Here is a 6,389-nt window from a genome sequence, read left to right on the forward strand (position 1 = left end):
TTTCTCCTCTTTCATTTCTGATATTATTAATTTGGGTCCTCTCCCTTTTTGTCTTGATGAGTCTGCTTAAAGGCTTGTCCATTTTATTTATCTTTTCAAAGAACCAGATTCTGGATTGGTTGATCCTTTGAATTGTTCTTTTCGTCTCTATGTCATTCAGTTCTGCTCTAATCTTGACTATTTCCTTCCTCCTACTTGCTCTGGGATTTATTTGTTGTTGCCTTCTCATACATGCCCCGACTGGGGATGGAACCCACAACCTGGGTATGTGTTCTGACCAGGAATTGAACTCGCTACCTTTTGGTCTACAGAACAGTGTTCCAACCAACTGAGCCACACAGGCCAGGGCAAAGCCATTGGCTCTTTATATCCATAAATACATTTCACTCAAACACTGATCCATTTCTTAAATAATATAAGTATTAGAACCTCACTTTCATGTTAACTAATTTCCTGAGTAGCAGGGGGTGGTCTCAGCATGCAATTGCTCTGGTCTATATCAAGGAAATACAGAAAGATTAAATAAAATTTTATCTGCTTATTCAGATATAAGCAGTGTGAACAATCATGGAAAGAATGCACCTTTCTAAAATATACCAACTTCTACATGGGTCTTATTTAAACTATAAACCTACCAGGACAAAACTAGACAAATACTTTTTGTGCTAAAAAGATACAGTAGCCTCTTTGTGCTTGATGAAAGGAAAAATTTTAAATAATGTAACAAAATAATTTTATATTATATCTTTTATTTCCTGGACTCTTGTGTGTATCAAGAATTTCATGCCCTGCCCTGGCTGGTGTGGCTCAGTAGGTTGAGAGCCAGCCTGCACACCAAAAGGTCACTGGTTCCATTCCCAGTCAGGACACATGCCTGGGTTGTGGGCCAGGTCCCCAGGTGGGGGCGTGCAAGAGGCAACCAATTGATGTTTCTCTCACACACTGATGTTTCTGTCTCTCTCTTTCTCATTCCCTTCCCCTCTCTCTAAAAAATAAATACAACCTTTTTTAAAAAAGATTTCATGTTCTGACCATGTGGCTCTGTTGGTTGGGCATTGTACCGCAAAGCAAAAGATCACTGTTTGATTTCCGGTCAGAACACATGCCTGGGTTGCGGGTTTGGTCCCCAGTTGGGGTGCATGTGAAAGGCAACCAATCAATGTTTCTCTCTCACACCAATGTTTCTCTCCCTGTCTTCCTCCCTTCACATGTCTCTAATAAATAAATCTAAAAAATTTTCATAATGAAATAATTTTTAAATAAACATACCCAAATGTAACCCATAGGTCAACATATGGGGTATGATCCCAGTTTGGTAAAATACCTAGATCATGTGGATTCTTTATTGTCATTCTTACTAGTTAGAAATAAGCTCCATGAACATAGGGATTTTTTGTCTGCTTTGCTCTCTGAAATATCCCAACAGTGTCTAGCACATAGGAGGTGATCAATCAATGTTTGTGGAATTGAATTGCTATACATATATCTATATCCATGGAGAGTACCTATGGCCAAAAACCCAAACTGTTGGCAGCGCTTTCCTGCAGAGAGTAGGACCCAGCTAGGCCCAGGAGTGACTTTCACTTATTAGTTTATGGGTATGTGTATTGTTTAGATGCTTTACAAAGGTCATATATAAATCACTTAATTTAAAAACACAATAAAATGGAGGGGGAAGACCCTTACCAAAAGCAAAAAAAAAAAAAAAAAAAAAAAAAAAAAAGGAAAGTATTGGGTTGGCCAAAAAATTTGTTTAGTTTTCTTCTGTACAATAGCTCTAGTAGTGCTTAGTTGTTTTTTTAACTTCATTCAAAAAAATTTTGTCAGGTTGTACTGTGACGGCTATCATATCAACCTGAATTTAAAAAAAAAAACTTATCAAAACAGGTGAATTTTTCTACAGCCATTTTAATATTGAAGATGGAAGAAGACACGCAACATTTTTGGCATATTATGCTTTGTTATTTCAAGAAAGGTAAAAATGCAACTGAGATACCAAAAAAGATTTGTGCAGTATATGGAGAAGGTGTTGTGACTGATCAAATGTGTCAAAAGTGGTTTGTGAAGTTTCTTGCAGTGTTGACATTTTGGCCAAATAATTCTTTCCTGTGGGGCTGCCTTACACATTGGAAGATGTATAGTAGCAGCCCTGGCCTCTACCCACTAGAAACCAATAGTAGGAAATAGCCAACATACTCAAAATATCCAAATCAACCAAGTTATTGGTGCAAATTAAAAATGTGTCTTTTATTTCCCCAAAAAAAAGGGGGGAACCGCCATCTTCCAGTAATTCACCAAAATGACTAACACAAAGGGAAAGAGGAGAGGAACATGCTATATGTTTTCTAGGCCTTTTAGAAAACGTGGGGTTGTTTCTTTGGCTACACACATGCGAATCTACAAGAAAGGTGATATTGTAGATATCAAGGGAATGGGCACTGTTCAAAAAGGAATGCCCCACAAATGTTACTAGGGCAAAACTGTAAGAGTCTATAATGTCACCCAGCATGCGGTAGGCATTGTTGTAAACAAACAAGGGCAAGATTCTTGCCAAGAGAATTAATGTATATATTGAGTATATTAAACACTCTAAGAGCCGACATAGCTTCCTGAAACGTGTGAAGGAAAATGCTCAGAAAAAGAAAGAAGCCAAAGAGAAAGGTACCTGGGTTCAACTGAAGCGTGAGCCTGCTACGCCCAGAGAAGGACGCTGTGCGAAAACTAATGGAAAGGAGCCTGAGCTGCTGGAACCCGTTCCCTACGAATTCATTGCATGATAAGTGTGAAAAAAAACAAGACCTTCTATACTGATTTAAAAAAAAAACAACGGACTTTTTGGCCAACCCGATACATAAAGCACTAGGCAAGAAAGAAAAAAACAAGAAGAGAGAAGGATGAAAGGGACAAAGCCAAAAAGTACAGGAGAAAAACGAGGTGCAGCAGGTGGGAAATGACAAGGAAGTGACCTCCACCCAAGGACTTAGTGTCCCAAGTTGCTGGGCCTCTCCTGTGTCTCTCGCAAGTGTTTAATTAAAGGCATGGCTATGGAAAGCTTTTCCAGCTTTTCCTTCCTCCCCCCTTCGGATTAGAAACCACCCAATGGAGACAGCAGGTTTTCCTTATACAACAGAGGGAGCTGCCATTGTCTCAGGAACTTGCCTAGCAATTACAGCCCAGTGAATTCATTATTCAGAAACTCAATACATGTAAGTAAATTCTGAGAGGGACTAAATCATTCCATAAAGACAACTGCCTATATGGTGATTCACTGTATGCAAAAATGAACATAAAAATGTTTTTCCTGCTTAAAGCATCAGCAAATCCACAGCAGAGTGGCCCAAGCTTATCTGTTTAGCACTGAAACCTCTTTTCCTAAAAGACATCTCCTGCCATAGGAAGGAGGATTACACACTTGACTGACAGATGGTCTTGTCCAACCTAGAAAGGTCTTTGCAGATTCCTGGTCAATGTGGTATCAAAACACATGCCTCTCACTTCCCCTGTTATCTCACATTAGTTCTACACAGACTTTCATGCTAAATGCTGAATCACAAAAACTAAGGCAATTGAGTTAGTGATTATACTAGCGGGGTTTTTTTTAATTTTCATTTGTGTTCTTGCTTTTCCTTGGGAGAACCCTTGTGGATACTTACTTTTTTTGCCTCTTAAGCTTTTAGGAGGGTCTCTAAAATAATTCCATAGTATGAATTAATTAATATGTTGGAATCCTTCTAAACTCATGAAAAAACTATATATGAATAACCATCCAATATTAGCATTGATGGGCCACAATGCATTGCAGTAAATAATTCCCAAACACCTTTAATGTGAATACCCCATATTTTGGGAAACCTCAATTTGCACAAGTATAAATATGAGATTCAGACATTCCCTAAATTGAAATGTAGATTCAATGCAATCCCTAGCAAAATCCCAGCTAGTGTTTTATGCAGAAAATGACAACCTAATCCTAAAATTCATATGGAAATGCAAGAGTCCCAGAACAGCCAATACAATGTTGAAAAAAAAAAAACATTGGAAAATTCACACTTCCTGATTTCAAAATTTGGTGCACAGCAACAGTTATCAAGACAGTGTGCTACAGGCATAATGATAGACTTACAGATAAATCAGGGGAATGAAACTGAAAGTTCAAAAATAAACCCTTGCATCTATGGTCAATTGATTTTAAATCAGGGTACCAAAACATCTGAAAGAATATTCTTTTCAACAAATGGTTCTGGGAACACCTGGATATATGCACATGCAAGAGAATGAAGTTTGACCCTAATTCACATCATACACAAAAAGTAACTCAAAATTGATCAGAGACCTAAATGTAGGAGCTAAAACTATAAAACTATAAAACTCAGACAAACACGTAAGTTTGACAACATGGATGGACCTAGAGGATATTATATTAAGTGAAGTAAGTCAGACAAATGCCATACGATCTCACTTATATGTGGAATCTAAGACAAACAAACAAAGGAGTTCATAGACAAAGAAAACCCATTATTGGTTGGGTGGGAGATGTTGGATGAAGGGGTTCAAAAGGTACAACCTCCGAGTTATAAAATAAGCAAGTCCTCGGGATGTAACGTACAGCATTGTCACCATAATTGCACATTTGAAAGTTGCTAAGATAGTAAATTATATCTTAAAATTCTCATCACAAGAGAAAAACTAACTATTTATGGTGATGGATTTTAATCAGACTTACTGAGGTGATCATTTTGCAATATATAAAAATATATTGGAAAATAGTCTGGGAGTTAACACACAATTTCCCCATAATCTAACAATTCCACTCATATATAGTATATATTTGAGAGAAATGAAAACATATGTCCACACAAAAACTCGTATAAGGATGTTCACAGCATCATTACTCACAATAGCAACTCAAATGTCCATCAATTGAAGAATAATTAAAATATACTCTATATCTATACAACACAATAATATTCAACAATATAAAAGAATGAAGCACTGACAAGCGCTACAACATGGATGAAACTTGGAAATCTTATGCTAAGTCAAAGAAGCCAGTCACAATAGATCACAGATTATGTGATTTTATTTATGTCAGTATTCAGAATAGGTAAATCTATAGAAAGTATATTACTGGCTGCCAGGGGGTGGTGGGAAGCGCTGCAGGGATGAAAAGGGGAGTGACAGGTGATAGGTAAGGCCGATGGGTACAGGAGTTTCTTTTGGGAGTGAGTGATAGTAGTAATGATTGCGCTACTCTGTGATTACACTAGGAACTCTGAAATGCGTATTTTAAATGAGCTAATTGTATAGTATGTGAATTATATCTCAATAAAGCTGTTTAAAAAAAAGACTAGAATGGAGTCCTGTTTCTCCCATTTCCCCTCTGGTTAACAAAACTGTTTTCTGCTCCTCCGTGCTAGGAGTGGGTCTCCTTCCTTTTTTAGATTAATGCAAAAAATTATCTGAAAACAGAGAAGACATAATCCCCATAAAGTTGCTGGCTCATAATTTTCCAGAAACAGAATACACATATGTGAACTATAACTGCTGCTAAAAAAAAGTCTGCTTTCCCAGTATCTGCAGAGTTAACAGCTGACTTAATTTCTTCATGGTAGAGGTGACAATATCATTAATAAATATTTGAATGTCAGAGAGAAGGTAATCCACCTTAAGAGTAAATTTCAATATATTAAAATGTCACTGTATTTGCTAATTCAAATATTTTATTTTATTTTTAACTGAATTTATTGGAGTAACATTCATTCATAAAAGCATAGGCCTTGAACTTTACTGTGAGTGAAAAATGGTCCTTCTTTCCAATTTGCAATCAGACTTTGGCTTTCCATTAAAATATAATTTTTTTTAAGAAAACTATACCATGCACTGAAAATGTAGGAGGTAACTGAATAAAGGTCTTCTCAATTGGAAAGCAAGATTGGGTGCTTAATATTTCTACTAAACAAAAAATAAGATGGGAAGAGATTCATCTGCAGCCTGAACTTCAGCCTCAAATGACTAACCTGCAGATTTCTTGTACCCACAAAGAAAACTCATTTAAAAGTGAAGTTGTAGTTTCCCTCTTTGAAGAGTTTTAAACATAGAGCTCATCTTTCCCCCCAGGCAAAGACTGCCATGTGTTCCAGACTGTGAGCAAAGGAACATGAGTCAAAGTGACCTGTGAGCATACCCAACAGCACGAACATTTGAACAACAAACCAGATAAATGATTTGTTGTTTGGAGCACTACCTTCCTCCCTCCTCAAATAAATGTTGCTTTGGGGAAGAGTCATAGGTCATTCATGAGTCTGTCTTGGCAGGACACAAACCACTGTTTCTTCTGACTGATCTCTATCTATATTCACTCATCCAGGCTTTAAATACCTCCTCCTAGA

The 6,389-nt window shown here is 37.1% G+C and overlaps 1 pseudogene; it reads left to right on the top strand.

Annotated features, from left to right (window-relative positions):
* The first annotated feature begins 2,299 nt into the window (after positions 1–2,299).
* On the top strand, positions 2,300–2,777 carry LOC129075443 (60S ribosomal protein L21-like; annotated as a pseudogene).
* Positions 2,778–6,389: the final 3,612 nt, after the last annotated feature.

The sequence above is a fragment of the Pteronotus mesoamericanus genome, unplaced genomic scaffold, assembly GCF_021234165.1.
Source record: "Pteronotus mesoamericanus isolate MK-2021 breed Mesoamerican mustached bat unplaced genomic scaffold, CSHL_Meso_final contig_55, whole genome shotgun sequence".
In the NCBI taxonomy this organism is placed as follows: Eukaryota; Metazoa; Chordata; class Mammalia; order Chiroptera; family Mormoopidae; genus Pteronotus; species Pteronotus mesoamericanus.